Raw genomic sequence first — 18,110 nt, 5'->3', positions numbered from 1 at the left:
GTTAACACTCCCTGTTTTTCCAGACAGCCATTCTCCAGAGTGCGGGCTGACAATCATGTCAAGAAGGGCTAGGACCTGACCACCAGCCTCATTTTCAATTGTGAGTAAAATCGGGATTTGAAGCCAGGTCTCTGAAGATCAGGCGCAATGACATGAACTTGGGCCCCTAATAAATCACAGCTGAAGTTAGTGTTCAGGAGAGCAAATGCTGTATGATGCTGCTGGCAAGATGAATTCCATTACAATCTCACTTGTCCCCTTTTGCCTTGGCTTAAAACTTTCAAAGAAGTTTAATCAGACTTCCCCAAACTCCATGTTTATCCTTTGTTTAAAAGCAATTTTTTGTTCTTTTGGGAAATCAACGTCCGGGTGGCCTCAGGGGAAAAATTATTTATTTTGTATTTATTCCGAGGGCTGTTGGACTTTCACAGGAGCAGAGTTGAGAGCAAAAATCACATGTGGATCGAGGAATTCTGAGGGAAGAAGAACAAAAATTACATAGCAAGCCATTCTTGAAAGAGCAAAAAAATTACATATCAAGTCATTTTTGAAGTATTTTTAACATTTTATGTTTTCTATCTGGAAACACTGAAAATAAATAATAATACCTGAAAATTATGATGCACCTTCTGAATTCAGCTTCAGTGGAACAGGTGATACTTAAGAAAGCATCACCAGTAAATATCAAAACATCACAGAAATATTGATGTTTTACCTCTATGCTCTTCTTAGCAATTTTTAAGTGGGCCAAATGGTATAAACTCAGCATTTAAACCTACAAAGTACAAATATATTTTTTTCTGATTCTTAACGCCAAGATGTGTACTCACAAAGAAAAATCAATTTGTCAACCTTGCGTGTACATGACATTTTTCATTTCCTCACTTGCTGAGGAGAAACAGACAATGTGTGCTTCTGAATGAAATGACATTTAAAGAATTGTGATTTTTTTTTTCTTTTCATTTACTACTTTAGTCACATTTGTAATTTTAAATACTACATGAATAAGCCTTCCCTACATATTTGAAATCAAACCAGTAAAATTCCTTGCAAGGAAGTGAAATTTTCACCTACTCAACGTACCCTTTTATGTCTGTTGTCAAAATGATACATTTAATGGCATCAAAAGGCTGAGCAAGTAGAAAATGCAGGGTCTTTGGGCAGTATTTTACAAATTTATCCAAGTTTTCACTTACCCTAACCTGAGTTCTTTTAATCCTCATCTTATGCCTTCAGGATCTAGCCCGTGCTTAGTTTCATGACCACATTATTCTAACTGCTGAGCTAGAAGTAATTAACAGTTTCACATCATAGAAGAAGCGGGTTTACCCTTGAAGAAGATAATTGGTCATTGATGATTGTCATATTTAGAATATTCTCTTTGTCTTCTTCTGTAATTTAAGAGGTAGGTTTTGTGGAAATATACTGCCTGCCCTACTATCTTTCAAGCAGATCACCTTTTCCTGAAGTAGCCTCATTATACCAAGTAAACCCATTTCTCGTTTCCCCTGATGCAAGACGACAGCAATACCTCAACCCATTCCGGCTTCACGTGCTTTATACTCTAGGAGATGAGTCTTGTTCTACACTAGACCATTGAACATCCATGCCATACTCTCTTTGTTACTTCATTTGTTTCTTGAAAAAAGCCCTACAGGATTAGTCATCTTATCACCGTTTTATACTTGAAGGAACTGAGGCTCAGAAGGGTTCAGAACAGTTGAGCTCGCTTAGCTATCAGGAATTGGAATCTAAATGGCTGCATCCAAAACCGGGATTCCAGTGACTGAGCCATCTTAGTTCTCTTTCCGGCCGGAAGTGAAATATAATGGTCAAGATGTGAAGGCTGGATTCAAATTCCATCTCTGCTCCTTCCCGGCTGTAGCACTTTGGAGAAAAGGTTTACCCATGGAGTCAAATGGAGCTAGGGAGGTACATGTCCCATGGGAAACTCATAAAGAACAGAAGGTGTGTGGAAAGTACTCTGTCCAGTGCTTCCCATGCAGCCAAGTGGGGAATATGAGAGGCACTGTCAGACCATGGGACATACCAACTTCAAATACTCCAGATCACAGTGTGTGTGTTCAAGGCTTCTGTAGAGTTAAAACTCAAAAGGCTTACCAGGTTTTTAGTCACCCAGGACTATTACAATTAATGAAAATGTCTTTTATTAAAAGCTTACCACTGCCAAGATGCTGTGACAGCCACTTTACACAAACATACCATATCCCTTGATTCTCACAGTGAGCTAGAAATTAAACCCATTTTCCAGTTGATGAGCCCAGGATTAAGAGTGGTTATATATTCAACCAGCTAGTTATGTAGAAGAGTGGAGATGTGAATCCAGGCAGATAGCAGAACCTCAGCTTTTCTTTTAGTTGTGTGGACTACTCTTTGATTCTCTCTCTAGCAGGATCAGAAGGGACTTGTTTAAATTCAACTGTTTTGTCATTCCTCTCTTTCTCTATACATTCAGAGGATGGAATGCAAACATTTTAACTCACTTCCTAATTTCAGATTGAGACCTCCCTGCCCTCTAAAAAGGAAAGCAACTTATCAGTGGCTAACAATTTGGGTTCTAAGGGTTCTGAGCCCATAATGTACAGTTCATTCTGTAAGAAAAGGAAAACAGGATTTCATGACAGTTGAATTCCCTCTAAGGGAGGAGGAAGGATTCCCTCAGAATGAAAAGTTTTCATTGCCCCACTTGCTGAGGAGAAACAATGTGTGGTTATGAATGAAATGACATTTAAAGAATTGTGATTTCTTTTTTTCACTTACTACCTTAGTCAAGTTTGAAATTTTAAATACTGCATGAAAAAGCATGGGGACAGGAACCTCATCCCTGAAAGTCACCTCCCCAAAGGACAACTCTAAAAGGCCTGGGTGAAAGACAATCAACCAAAGTGGTAAACAGCTATGACTCTGAAGCCAGCCTGCCTTGGACCAAACCCTAATTCTACTTACTACTTATTAGTCTTGTGGCCTTTGACAAGTGGCTTAACCACTATGCTACTCAAATGCTACCTCAGATTTCTCTTCTGTAAAATGGGAATAATGTTAGCATCTACCTTATAGGCTCTGAGGTTAAATGAATTGAAATCTGTTGAGCCATGAGAATAGTATCTGGCCCACAAGCCAGGATTTAAGAGCTCTTGAGTTAGGTGGAGTTATGTCATCATATGCCCAAAGTGGAAGTCTGGGCCATGGCCTGCACCCACATGTGTACCTGCACCAGCAGATCCCCCTGTTAAGGCTCAGAAATAAGGATCCAATGGTGTATTTGTGATTTCCCTTTGGGCACAGGTCTTGACTTTGCTATAAAACCCTCTCTGCCATTTCCAAATGCCACAAGAGGACCACTACAAATCTAAGATCAGAAAGCTTGTTAAAGTGAACCCAATGATTAACAACTAAGATTCCAATTCCCCTTTCTTCTATTCCCACTTCTGTTTTGCTCAGTTCCCTCATGTGTAAAATAAAAACACTATCCACCTAACAGGGTCATTGAGTATTAAATGAGATAACAAATAAAAGTCACCCTGCAAAGTGCCTGACACATAGTAGGTCATTAAAAAAAATATTTATTTCCTTCTTTCTTTCCTTAAGCTAAAGACAGCTCTTACTAAACACTGTTAAGGGACTAATTATTTAAGGTAAAGCTCTCATGAGAAGCAGGGAATTGGTTCTATCATTAAGACACCACTGCCTATACCATATCTACAGATTTATCCCTTTCCCAAATACTTGTTTTTCATAATGTATATAGGCCAGAAAGAGTGCCTTCAACATGAGACTAAAATGAGGATAATAAGAGTAATGATCATTAATAATATCTAACTTCAGATATGTAAGAAAATGGGCCTCTGTTTCTTTAATGGAAATGTCTATATTTTTCTCTTTTGGTCCCTAGAAAACTAAATTATGATTTATTCCTACATGTTAGGAAGAGAGGTGCTCCGCCGTAGTCACTAAATTCATTTAAGCTCACACCACAGAAGGAGACGTTCCGGAGGGCCTTTTTCATCATTAAATGAGCACCTATGTGGTGTTGCCAGAAGTGAAAGAAAGAAAGGCACTTTGAGGAATGAAAGAGAAAAAGGCACTAACATAACAATTAATCAGATGGAGCACATTAGTAGAGAGAGACCCACAGTCTGTTTACTACATCCCTTGTGTGACAAGTTGACAAAGGTCCTGAGGGAATCTACTAGAGAAGACCCACCATCTCAAGATCAAAATAACAGAAGCAGCGGATGTCTTGAAGTACTGTTTGCGATGCTACACTTAACCCTCCACAGGACAGCTGATTTCTCACACCAATCTGTCCATGGCTAGAAGTGCTGAGGAGGGAAAAAAAAATCCCTGCTGCACACGTTCCTGTCTTTCACCGGATTCTAAATCTTCGTGCAGAAATAATTTGCAAGCACAGGCATCTCCGGGATTCGATAAATTTTCCCTACCACCTCCCTTTGGTTCTTCAGTCCTAGAGGGATGCTCCAAGCAGACAGGAAATGTGACCCAGAAGTGCGGCAGCACATTTGTGTCTTGTTTCAGGAAGATGAGTGTTTCTCAGTCTCGTGCAGTTGAACTCACACATTCCATCTCTGAGGAAAGTTTTGAACAGTTCTGGCCCTTTGTTCTCAAGACCACTTTAGAAAGCAGCCCTCAGAGACACAAAGACAATAAACTGCTTGGTGGGGTGCTCTGTATTCTGAATATATATCTTCAACAATCAAGATATGCAACTGATGTTTTCCTATCATGGCACTGTAGGCACGATTCCTTGTTACCAACCAGGACTATCAGTCCTAGACTAGGTTACACTTCAAGAATCTATCTCGACAATCACATGCTGGTTCATAGAGTGAGTATAATATTTGCACATAGCCTTCAAATTAGTCCTAATTTTTCCCTGGAGCATAAAATGTCATTGAAAATATTCTTAAATAAAGGGGAAATATGTAGCTATTCTACACAAATATCTATATGTAGCTGGACTTGACCTAAACGAACCCAATCATAGAAATTTATCTCTATTAGACAATAGTTCTAGTCATTCATATGCTTTCTTATTGGAATAAGATTTAAAACTAGCAAAATAAATTAAATTAAATTAATAAAGTTAGGGAAATCAGGGGTGGGTCTTGTGTTCAAACCAACGCGAGAAAGTACAAACATACTCAGAGATGCCACAAGTCAAAGGAAAATGTGGGCATATCCTCACCCTGACCCTGAGCAGATGCAGCCCTATGGACCCAGTTGGCTGAGAAGAAGGGGCCTCTGAATTTCAGACCCCACCTAAGACCTCAGCCAGAAAGAGCACAGCCACAGGAAGGCCTTCATGTGCTCAGGGCACATTCCACAGCAGAACAAACGAGGAAATCAGTAGTGGGCTCTTGCTTCCTAATAGGGACTGTCCTACTGGCGAATCTTTAAAAATGTGGCCTCTGCCTCATCTTTGTGGTTATTCAAGCATAAGTGAAAGGTTTTGCCATCCATGGCATAAAACAAGCAAAAAATAATCACCGTATCTCCCACTAAACTTGTCTCCAAGACTGGGAGAGCTTTTAAATGCAGAAGGAATGCTCACTTGGTTCGTTCCATCAGCAGCAAACTAGCCTCCACTTCACCGGTGGATTATAATGTTTTAGAATACCTGTCACCGATATGAAAAGCTCTAGCACACCCAACACCCTGATACATGAGCAGTTTGTGTAGGAAGGACTATAGTTGGAAATCAAATGTAACATAAAGATGGTAATATCCCTTATACTGTATAGGAATGGCTTTCGCTTAAAACCAAATTTAATATATGAAGGGTCATATTCTTTAAAGACATAGGATAAATTTTATACTTTCCAAATGAAAATCCCAATGCATTACCTTTCATAAATGCAACAAACAAAAAAAGTCATACTCAGGGGAAAAAAAATTAGAATCCACCCAAGTAATTTCTTCTGAATCATCTATCTGCTCCACTTCTTTCCCCCCACCCTCCCATAGTCTGTTGTTGCCAGCAAGTAAACATAAATGCTGAAGCAAGAACAAAAGGAAAACAGAAACATATATTTATGTAAACTTGTATTGATTCAACTAGGAAGAAACCCCACAGCTTTCAAGGTCTGAGTCACAAATCATTATGATCAGAAATGCTGAAGTGCTAGGAATACACAAGTACTTTGGCTTGTTATCACAGTTCAGGCCTGTTGCAGAGCCAGAGAGAAGTGGAAAACATTAAATATAGTTCTAAGCCTCCATTTATCAGGTGATATTTTGGGAGAGGGAGGACACGGTGGCCGTGAGAGCAAGCTCGTCTCTTCAGCGCCACGCACACTCGCTGACAGATCCACGCTTGGGAAAATCAGAGGGAGGTCACGTCACCTTTCCAAACATGAGAAAACTCTGTTCTTCCCAAGATGACCCGAAATGTTCTAATTATTGGTTATTCCCTCTGGTTGGTGATGCAGCCAACAAGCACGTAGAGTTCAGTGAACCCACAAGCGCACAGCTGTTATCTTTGACTTGTGGCCAAAACAAAAATTGGAACAGAATTTACCCAGACAAGTGTAAAGGCTTCTGTTTAAAGCAGCTATTTTCTGAGCCAGATAAACAGCTTTGAAATGGAGAAGAAATGAATCCTTTTCTAGAATATCTGAATCAAAGTGAGGTCAATGTCTTAAAGACGAGATGTTAACACAGATTACCCACACAGACTGCAGAAGTCTTCCAAAAGAAGGAGGCAGCCTCCAGGCTGCCTGGAGTTCTACCTGCTTCATCAACTTGTTTTTGTGTTCCGAAACAACTTTCTGCATTTGGGAAAGGTGGCTGTGTTTATCTAGTTCGTGATATACAACATCGGAGGACTGCAAACGGCTGTTCTGGAAGTTTCCATGAGCCAGCAGTTGTATAGGCCAGTGGACTGTTGGGCCAGGAGCATCAGAAGCTCTCACTTGGCAGTAGGAAAGCAGAAAGAAACAGAGTAGTTTCACTCCGGGATTGAGTCAGTGATCCTGTCCTTTGGATTTCCGCTAAGAAATGACATTAACAAATACCTTGTTTTTTATAGAAAGCAATGGGACTGGTAAGAAATAGCTGGTAAGAAACAGAGAGCTGGAACTCTCTGCTCCTTACACAAACACCGTGTGCCTGTGCTAATCTGGCATTCCATTTTACAATCACCAAACAGTACAGAGCAAGGAAGCAGTTCGCCCGGCAGTCGCGCTCCTCGGAGCTTTTCATAGCTTGATGCCTATTGCGGCTGTTTATATCATACCAGCAGGTGAGTGTAAAACAGTGGATTCAGAGCCCACAGAAGTAGTGTCCCAGGGTAGAAGAGGAGATGATTTTTTTTTTTTCCCCTCCAGTAGGGTGAATGCGCGTATCAGTGTAGTGACTGGGGAGCTGGTTCGTGGTGAGCTGTCATCGGCAGCCACCCCGCAGTGCCTCCGTCTCTAGTGGTCTGCTTGAGCCAGAACAAGGCTGCTGTTGCAAGTGTTTGAAAAGCCTTCTTCTCTATAACCCCAGTGGGGTTATAGACCATATCGGCCCTGCAGATAGTCCTGAGCCTGCTATCTACTTTCATTCACTCCGCCAGGTCTCCTGCATCTTGCACTTGCAGCAGGAGTAAAATTGCGCTGGTTTTCGGAGGCCTTTCCAGACATGGTAAGAACGGCAAGACATTGTGGCCTGTTCTAAAATACTCTATCGTTAAGGCAGTCAGCTGCATAATTGGTGTCGACTTCATACCCAATGGGCAGGGATAGTTATCAGAAGCCCTTTGAACAATTGGATGGGATGTTTCAAACCTATGAGCATCGAGCTTCTCCCAAAATAACAAGAAGTGACAGCTGAAGTCATGCTTAACAGAATTGGTTTTAAAATGTGAAATGGGTTTTAAAAGCAGCACTGCCTTCGTATTGGGTGTGAATGAGGCTTAGTAGGGAATATCATAGGAGGGGGAATCCCCATCAAAGCTGAGACTCCCGCTTTGTTCTCCGTGTTCGACAATTGGATATCTCTAGATAATACTTGAAAGGACGAAGATGTGTGGGCAACAGATGGATGGGTGGCCAAGGCATGCGTAAAACAACGCTCTAAGAGTTTCGGCGCACTTCAGAAGCGAAATTAGGACCCATCCTTGTAACAGTTCCAGAGCTGCTGTTTACCTGGTAATTTGTTTACCTAAAGTAAGCAAGGAAAATTGTACCTGCCACCTTCCCTCCCTCCCTGGGACCGTATGTTTTCTGCTCTTGGTTATCTGATTGCTTACCCTTTCTTCACCAGATGCATGCCCTTCTTAATTGTTCTCTAACACTGGATCAGTACATTTCTTTTCTGTGAATAGTGACGAGGCTGAAAGTTTGCAGACCATACCGTCTCTGCCACAGCTATTTAGCTTGGCCCTTAGAGTAGGAAGCCACAAACAGTGCCCAAATAAATGGGGAGTCTGGGTTCTAATAAAACTTTCTTTACAAAAATAGACTGGGGGGCAGATTTAGCCTACAGCCATAGTTGCAAGACTCCTACTGTAAGACATTGTGTCTTAAGCAAAATTAATCCTGGGGAATACTGTGAATTTTCAGTTCCTTTCCCACATTTTGATAACCTGTGGTAGATCCTTTAGTAATGCCTCCCGCCCCAATTTGTGCATGCATTTCACCATCCCATCTGTAACTTTGGGTAGTCTCCTATCATAATGACTGTTATGGACTGAATTGTGTCCCTCTAGAATTCATATGTTAATGTCCCAATTAACCTCAGAATGTATCTCCACATTTGGAGATAAAGCCTTTAAAGAGGTGACTATAAAACAAACAAACAAACAACCAAATAGCCCCCCTCAGGCCTGTAGGGTGAAGCTCTAATTCTATTGGACTGCTGTCTTTGTAAGGAGACCACCAAGGATGCACCTACAGAAAAAGTCATATGAAGAGGCATCAAGACAGAAGACCTCTATAAGCCCAGGAGAAAAGTCTCAGAAAAAACCAAGCCTGCCATCTCCTGGATCTTGAATTTCAAGCCTCCAGAACTGTGAGAAAATGAGTTGCTGTTCTTTAAGCCACCTAGACTGTGGTATCTTGTTATGGTGGCCCTACCGAGCAGTTACAGTATCCCTGGAGCAAACATGTGACTTGCTTTGGCCAATGGGGCAATAGCAATTATGACAAAACCAACAACTGGAAAAGTATCACTTACTGCTCTTGAGCCCCCTGGTGGAAAAATCTGGACTCTTCCGCTCACAATGGGTGAGGTGAACCCGAGTTGGCTGCCTCGTTTACTGGCAGCTGACCACAATGGTTCAAGAGCCCAAGTGGTCTGCAAAGTCCATTTTGCCATATAACATTGCCTATTCATAGGCTCTAGGGTTAGGGCATGGACCTCTTGTGCGGAAGGGGCCAGGTATTCTAACACAGGTGGCAATAAAACCAGTTCTTAGTGTTTCTCAGTTACACTGAGAATTAAAAAAAACCCAAAAAACTAAATGCCAGTTCTCCATGTGGCTGCACCCCCGCCCCATTAACCCCTCCCCCAGCTACCGTGACAGTCACTGTGATGTCCCTGCATCCCCTGGAATGCCACTCTTATTTTTATAACAGAGTGTGCTCCACCTACATCTATGGGCCCCTCTATCACCCAGCTCTTCTCCATACTTAGTTGTAAATTAGGGTTTGTGGGCCATGATTCCCTGAATAAGAGGTTTTCCAAAATGACGCGAGAAGCCTTATGTCATTATCTTGGGGAAATGAGCTCTACTGGGTCATCATTTTTTTTAGCCCAACTGCTTCAAGCCTGAGGTGGCTGAACTTAGTATAGGAAAAAGATTGTGTTATAACCAATGTCCCAAGTCCCTACCCCTAGCCACTTGGAATTTTGCAGACTGCTGTATTGCAGTTGATTGAAGCTACAAGGACCCATTCTATATCAGTTAGCATGCCTTCAGCTGCAAGTAAAAGGAATCCTGATTTAAACAGGTACACACAGTATGAAAAATTACTGTTTCACATCACAAGGAGCACAGCCAGAGATCAGACTTCAGGATTAATTAATTCTGTGGCTCAGAAAAATAATCAAGGTCCCAATTTCATTTCCTCTCTCTCTCTCTCCACCCTGCCTTTCTTGGTGTCATCAAGCTGGTAGCAAGGTGTCTGCAGCTCTTCCTGGCATCACATCCAATTATAACTACATCTGGAGGAAGAAAAGAGATTGTTCTGTGCCTCTCTTTGTTTGAGGAAATGTTTTCCTGTGAGTTCCCTGGTAGACTTCTCCTGTGGTTTCATCGGCAGACTTGACCTAATTTTAAAGCAAGACGAGGAAGGAGAACATGTCACTTCATCAAGCTGTTCCTTGTGGTTCCTTTTAAAATCACAACCGCTCCCCAACACTTGTCTTCCAGCATTTCCTTCCGAATTCACCAAGGCCTTGTTTCCCTCCTTAGCTTTTATTGCCATATGTTTTGCTTTATTTGTACATTTTCTTTACACACACACACTATCATGTCAACTGCATTGTGTTTGGGATTTGGAACTTTTTTATTTACCTAAAACAATGCCTGGCACATAATAAGTTTCCCTTGATATTTTTAAGATATTGAATAAATGATACTCCTTGAACTGATGAGGCCCTTGGAACGAGGTAAGACCCACTTCCACATATGGCTACAATGCGGATGGTGGACTACTAAACAAAACTGAGTTATGTTAAGAATATAGGAGCCTTGGGAGTGAATGCTAAATAGACAACCAACATCCTTACTCAATCCCAGTTTCCCATCACCACTGTCACTAATATTGGCCTGGAGTACCTTTGAAAAGACAGAGATTTGGTCATACTGAGTCTTAGAAGGGATTACTGGTCTTGGATCTTCTTGCTAAGAATCTTGATCTGAGGACCAGTCTTCTAGAACTTTGTCATCACAGTTCCATTCATCCAGCTATCCTATCACCATTTGATGTTTAAGGGAGGTTACCGATGCTAGAAGTCGGTGGCTTTATTTAATCCTTGGTTCTTCTGATACTTGTAATATTTTTATATAATTTACCCTTATAATTCTGAAGAAGAAAGTTGACATAGAAATAAGAAGGGGCTTTTTCCTGGAAATAATCAGGATGATCTAAAGCAATTAGTTGAAGTAGTAAAAGGAACTAAGGAAAGTCATTAGGCTGATGTTTGGCTATTCAAACTACCCCACCTGGAGAAGTCTGAGTAGAGCTTGAAGAAAGACAGCAGGGGATCATATTCCACTGATTAACATCAGCTTTCTGTAGCATAATTTGTCATATTCCTGCTCACATTCTGCCCTCAGAGTTCTTGAGAGCCCCGAGGTCGGGGGACATCAGGTCTCTCAGTCCTCCTTCCGGAGGCCCCACACTCAGAGAGGAGCCAATATATTCACTTGGAGAGGTGCAGATCAGGACCTAGTTTATGCCAGTGCCCCAAACCCCTTCCCACTCTCTTTCCAAGGAAACTTTCTTTATTCTTGGAAAGACATAGGGGGACCATTTGGCCTATCTGGCCCAAATCCTGAGAGTGGGATTGTTTTTTCTCAACCACTATGAGCGTACCACTACCAGCATAACCCAGACTCTTCCCATTGGAACCTGTTCTGCCTGCATAATGCTGGGCTTTCCTCAGAGCTCAAGTGTCTCTTGCCCCACTTAGACATTGTCATCATTGTCCCTTTCAGATTTTGCTTCTTCAGGGGCTGCTTCTGTCCCCTTTTCCCCAGGCAACTGGAGAAAATTTCTGCTCAAGCTCCTTGCCTGAATCCAAGCTCTTTTTTGGGATTCCTTATGGTCTCTAGAATCAGCTCATCTCAGTGAAGCCTGTCCCTTTTTAGGCACTCTCTCTGAGGATACCTAGTTATAATCCAATGTTTTAATTACTTTTTTTTTCTCAAATTTTTTCAGCTTTAGTCAGTAAGAGTTCCTTCAGGTTGACTCCTGTGTCCTTACAATAAGCGCCCTTCCTTTTTGAGCACTTTTCATTATCACAAGGTAATCCAGATTAATCGTGAACTTTCCTGCCCTACCCCAGGAATTAATAATTTCTTTATGAAGCCCTGATTTCCTTCCTCAAAGAATGGTGTTTAGGAACCAAGACCTGGGCACCAGGTGTACTCACTATTACTGCAGTGGCATTGCTCTGGGCCCTCACAGCAGAGCTATCAAATACTAACCCATATATACATATGTATCTGTATTTTTGTAATGTATATAACATAGTCTATGCTGAGTTCAATGGATATCACTTATTCATTTAGTTAAAAATATGGAGAGAAACTTAATATGTGCCAGGCATTGTTTTAGGCAAATAAAAGTTCCCAACCCTAACACAATGCTACTGACATGATAGTTTGAGATATATCTATTTATTCATGGACTTTGATATATTTTTATATCAAAGTCCATGAATAAATACTAATAGCTCTAATTCTAGTCCAACACCGCAGGTTTTATTTTAGCCTCCCCCCTTTCCTTATCTAAAATGTCTTTCTCCAATAGTGAGAAACTTGGGTTATTATCTACCTTATTATTTATTATATAACTAAATTTATGATCTCTTTTGTTCAACCCTAGTAGACATAAAGTACTTCAGAATTCCTATCCCATGCCCCTGTGAGAAACACATTTATTAACTTGATTACAGCATTTATATACAGTTATTTTTGTATTTAGTCTTACAGTATTCAATCAAAATATTGTTTTCCAAAGTTACTTAGGTTTATTCTTTGCTAGCAGGAGGATTCTTGACTCTGAAGTCTTTTTCAAGCAACCTATAGTCCTCCTTACAGTCCTGTGACCCATTTTATCCATATGCAAATGCCTGTAGAGCTTTGGGTTTTAACATCATGATCCTTTTTTTTCCTAAAAGGCAGACATCTTTAAACATACTTTTAAGGTCCCACTTTTAGGCTAAGATTCTTAGCCTAAATAAATGTCAAATATATATTGTGCCAGATTTTTAAGTGTCTTCTTTACAAGATAAAACCTCTTAATTAAAGAAGGAAATGGGCTTGACTCCTGTGTATACTGTATTTATGCTTTATTATTTTTCTATACAATAGTTTGAATGCCTGAGATGATCATTATAAATTTCTTTTTATTATTCTAAATTTGTATTATCCCCTTAAGTGGTATATTGGATTGCTATAGTTCACAACCTCCAGTCATAAAATACAAAGCAATAAAATCTTCTAATTAATGCACACATATGCAAAGTTTGTAATTAAATGCAAAGCTATAATTGGACCCAGTGCCCCATCTAACATGAAATAGCAATAGGAATGAACTGGGCGGGGGGCGGGGAAGAGCTGAAAAACTCAGCATTGAAGTTGAATGGCTATTTACAGTAACTTAAAGAAAAAACATTATTCCAGATTTTAGAGAGAAGAAATATCCATAAAACCAATAAGGAGAAAATCTGTCTCAATTTATCATTACACAGGGGGATAAGGTCTACTATATTTATGACACACTAAGGTGGGGGAAGACTATAGCAAATTTATGGGTGTAGTAGCTAAGGAAATAAGCTCATCTATTGACTATGGTCTTCCCACATATACCCCTACACACAGAAAAAACACATACACACAACTTCCTTAGTGGGAGCCTTAAATTCCTACTTCCTTTTTTATTTTTGCTCTACACATTTCCATATAAATATTACAGAAATGGAGTTGTTTTGTCTCTGACTATAACCGTTTCCAAAGATGATGTCAAATGACCTACAAGTACACTTTTCACAACTTGTTTCCAATTCTAAAAATTAATAGTAATAATTTGAGTTCTGAATTTTACATGAAATGGGGGGGAGACTCACATTATTATATGATACCAATTTCAGGATTCAACTAACCAAAATTCCTTCTCTCCCAGTCTTCTGATTGAACATTAACTGCCGCTATCACTCACATAGTCACCAAAGCCAGGGCCTAGAAATTATCCATTATTCCTCACTTTCTCTCTGCCCTAGGGCACCTTAATCAATAAGTCCTATTTGTTCTATCTCCAAAATGTAGCATGACAGACACAACATAATCCAGCCTACTGTCATTAGTGACCTGGACCACTGCAGTTGCCCCTTGACTCTTTTTCCCAATATTCATTTTTCCCACCTTGAATCCATCCTTTGTACTGAGGCCAAATGACTGATTATTTCACAAACAGAAGCTGATCACCACATTATTCATTTTTTTTTTTAAGAGTATTCAATGCCTCCCTGTTTCTTGTGGGTGAGAGACCACATGAGTCACTAGAGGCACTGCTTTTACCCCATACTTAACCTCACTCTTTGAACTCAAGCCCACAACCATCCTTCAGTCCCTGGAATGCTTCCTTCTGCTCAGGTCCTTTGCCCATCCCTCCCACTCTGCTGCACCTGGTTAGCTCCTAATGATCATTCATATCTCAACTCTACTGCCACCTCCTCTAAGATATCCTCCCTAACCCCAACATAATGAGGCAGGCTACCTCTCACATATACTCAAAATACAATGGACTTTTCTTTCATAGCACTTGTTGAAATTTTGCATTTATTTGAAAAAAAATGTTTAATTTCTGTCTTTTTACTTCTACTGGACTATAAAGAATTATGTCTATTTGGGTTCTCTATAGTATGCTTAGCACCAAGGAGAGTAAGCACCTTGCACTTAGTAGGTGATCAATATATATTTATTGAACAAATACTGAAAATAAAAAGAATAGTCTAAGTATTTGGAATTTTCACTTTTGTCTTCTTTATCAACCATCAACAGCAGGTGGAATAAAAATCCTGTCAGTGCACGTGAATCTCCTATTGCGATCCCTGAAGTTCTGCTGAGCTCAAGACAGATGGAAACCCTGCAGCATCCTCACAGAATGGCTCTCAGATATGACCTGCATACAAAGCAGAGAGCAGAACACTCCAGGCAGAGAGCCAGCAGCCTGTTGACATCCATAAAATACAAGGCTAGCTCTGGCTTTGACCCTCTCAGGTCTAGTAAAACATGGTAAAGATGTAGAGAAGGGATGGGCTCATTTCCTGGAATTATTCCAGAAAATTTGGATATATGACCAATATTTGAATATATGACCATTTGTCAGCCACTCAGTATTACCTGACAATTTGCTATCATCTTTTCAATCTCAAAGAGCAGGAGACTACATGTTTCAACAGTGATTTTTCTTCTTTCTGCCATTTCCAGGTGACATATTTAGTGAAAGAAAAATGAGGATAATGCTTTCTGAGCCTCTCTTTTCTAGTTCCCATGAAAATATCATATCCTGACCATGTGGACTATGGATACAGAAGAATGACCTACCCAGAGAGGAAACCACCTCCAGGAAGGATCCAGTAGGTCAAACACTGGGCACAGCGTGCATAGTGAATGCTTGTCTACTCTGGAATGGAGTCAATATGCAGGAATTTGTTCCCAGGGAGCTGGCTGAGCATCACAAGGGATTTCCAGGTGGTAGAAGTTCTGTGTATCAGGTGGTTTCTGAGGCATGGACTATGAAAGGTGCTAGAAGCAGAATTCAGTGTTAAAAAACAGGATAGTGGGAACTAGTAAAATGGAATCAAGGTCCATGGCCAAGCAAATGGTTTGTGAATGGTGGGAGGGGGACAATGAGAAACAGAGGATAGAATGTCAACAGGGCAGACTCTCCCCCTCCCTATCACAGTCACTTGTCCTTGAATCTTACTGAGATTCTATCAGATTACAGTCATCTTAATGGGTCATGTTCTGTTCTTTGATTCTCTGATGAACCTGCTGGGGAAACTCCCAACATTAGAGCATTTCAGCCAGATACTTTCCATTCATATAGCTGGCCTGGTGATCAGGTACCTCAAGAGAGAATTCTCCTAACTATCTAACTAAGATGGCACAATTACTAGTTAATGACACCCCCTCCCCCCCGCCCAATCCAAGCTCCCAGTGTATGCAGTCATCTTTCTCAAGGTCCCACTCAAAAATGTTCACATCCAAGTAGACTCTTAAACTGTCTCAGCTCCCATCAGGCCCCATTCCCACCCTGACTCTCAGCTAAATACACCTTCTATTTTATGGAGAAAACAAAAGCCAAAGAGCAAGAAATACCTCAATCTCTTGCCCTTACAACTTGACCTGAAAAAGTGCCTAGATCTTTGCTTTCTTTTTTCCTACTTGAGAAGAGGCAGTTCTGCTGCTGCTTAAAGCCGAATCCCCTACATGCATTCAGGATCACACTCTCTCCAAGTCCTCAGAGAATTTGCTCCATCAAAGGTTTTCCCTTCCATTTCTCTATCTTCAACTTCTTTCTTGCTACATACTCTTAGCAAAGAAGTCTCTCCCTCTTTAAAAGAATTAAGTTATCCTTTAACTTTTTGTTCCCTACTTTCCCAGGTGACTTAAAAGGCTCTTTTATGCAGGCACACCTTAAAGATATTGCAGGTTCAGTTGTAGACAGCCGCAATAAAGCAAGTATCGCAATAAAGTGAATCAAACGAACTTTTCGGTTTCCTAGGCATATAAAAGTTGTATTTATACCATTAACTGTGCAATAGAAGTGTGTCTAAAAAAACAGTGAACGTGCCTTAATTTAAAAATACTTTATTATTAAAAAATGCTAACCATCATCTGAGCTTTCAGCAGGTGTAATGTTTTTGCTGGTTGAAGGTCTTGCCTTGATGTTGATGTCTGCCGAATGGTCAGAGGGGTGGATGCTGAAGGGTAGGGGATTGTGGCAAGTTTTTAAACTGAGAAAACTAAATTTACCACGACAGGTGACTCTTCCTTTCACAAATGATTTTGCTGGAGCATACAATGCTGTTTGATACCATTTTACTCACAATAGAACTTGCTTTAAAACTGGAATCAGTCCTGTCAAACCCTACCACTGCTTTATCAACTAAATTTATGTAATATTCTATACCTTCTGATGTCATTTCAACAGTCTTCACCGGGAGTCGATTCCATCTTTGTTCTTTCATTAGAAGAACCTTTTTATCTATTAAAGTTTTATCATGTGATTGCAGAAATTTAGTCCCATCTTCCGGCTCTCTTTCTAATTCTAGTTTTCTTGCTGTTTGTACCACATCTGCCGTTACCTCCTCCACTAAAGTCTTAACCCCCTAAAAGTCATCCATGAGGGTCGGAATCAACATCTTTCAAATTCCTGTATTGGTATTTTGACCTCTTCCCATGAAACATGAATGCTCTTAATGGCACCGAGAGCAGTGAATCCTTTCCAGAATGTTTTCAATTTACTCAGCCCAGATCCATCAGAGGAATCTATAGCAGCTATAATGTTATGTAATATATTTTTTAAATAAAGACTCTAAAGTCTAACTTACTTCTTGATCCGCAGGCTGCAGAATGGATGTTGTATTAACTGGTATGAAAACAACATAAATCTCTCCATGTACCTCTCCATCAGAGCTCATGAGTGACCAGAAGCTTTGTCAATGAGCAGTAATATTCTGAAAGCCATCTTTTATTTTTTCTTTTTTTCTTTTTTTTTTTTTTCTGGAAGTAGCTCTCAGCAGTGGGCTTAAAATGTTCAGTAAAACATATAAACAGATATGATATCACCCAGGCTTTGTTGTTCCACTTATAGAGCACAGACAGAATAGATCTAGCATAATTCTTAAAGGCCATAGGATTTTGGAATGGCCAATAACAATGGTTTCAACTTAAATCAACAGCTGCATTAGCCTCTATGAAGAGAGTCACCTGTCCCTTGAACTTTTGAAGCCAGGCCTTGACTTCTCCTCTCTAGCTTTGAAAGTTCTAGATGGCATCTTTTTCCGAATAGGAGGGTGTTCCGTCTACATTGAAAATCTGTTATTTAGTATAGCCATCTTCATTAACGATCTTAGCCACATCTTCTGGAGAACTGCTGCAGCTTCTACATCAATACTTGCTGCTTTACCTGGCACTTTTATTTTATGAAAATGGTTTCTTTCCTTAAACCTCATGAGCCTCATGAAATCACATCTCCTAGCTTCAAACGTTTCTTCTGAAGCTTCCTCACCTCTTTCCGCCTTCCTAGAATTGAAGCAAGTTGAAGCCCAGCTCTTGGATTAGGCTTTGGCTTAAGGGAATATTGTGGTTGTTTGGATCTTCTCACCAGGCCACTCAAATCATATCA

General features: G+C 40.4%; 1 long non-coding RNA gene across 2 annotated transcripts in view; it reads right to left on the bottom strand.

Moving 5' to 3' along the window:
- Positions 1–202: 202 nt before the first annotated feature.
- The window catches only part of LOC116574574, a 39,185-nt gene continuing 21,277 nt past the window's right edge, over positions 203–18,110 (bottom strand). For both annotated transcript variants that reach the window (XR_004279376.1, XR_004279375.1), the window contains one exon: positions 203–473. This is a non-coding gene — a long non-coding RNA (uncharacterized LOC116574574). The remainder of the gene's footprint in view (positions 474–18,110) is intronic.

Source organism: Mustela erminea, chromosome 15, assembly GCF_009829155.1.
Source record: "Mustela erminea isolate mMusErm1 chromosome 15, mMusErm1.Pri, whole genome shotgun sequence".
Classification (NCBI taxonomy): Eukaryota; Metazoa; Chordata; class Mammalia; order Carnivora; family Mustelidae; genus Mustela; species Mustela erminea.
This window is presented reverse-complemented; position numbering and strand designations above follow the sequence as displayed.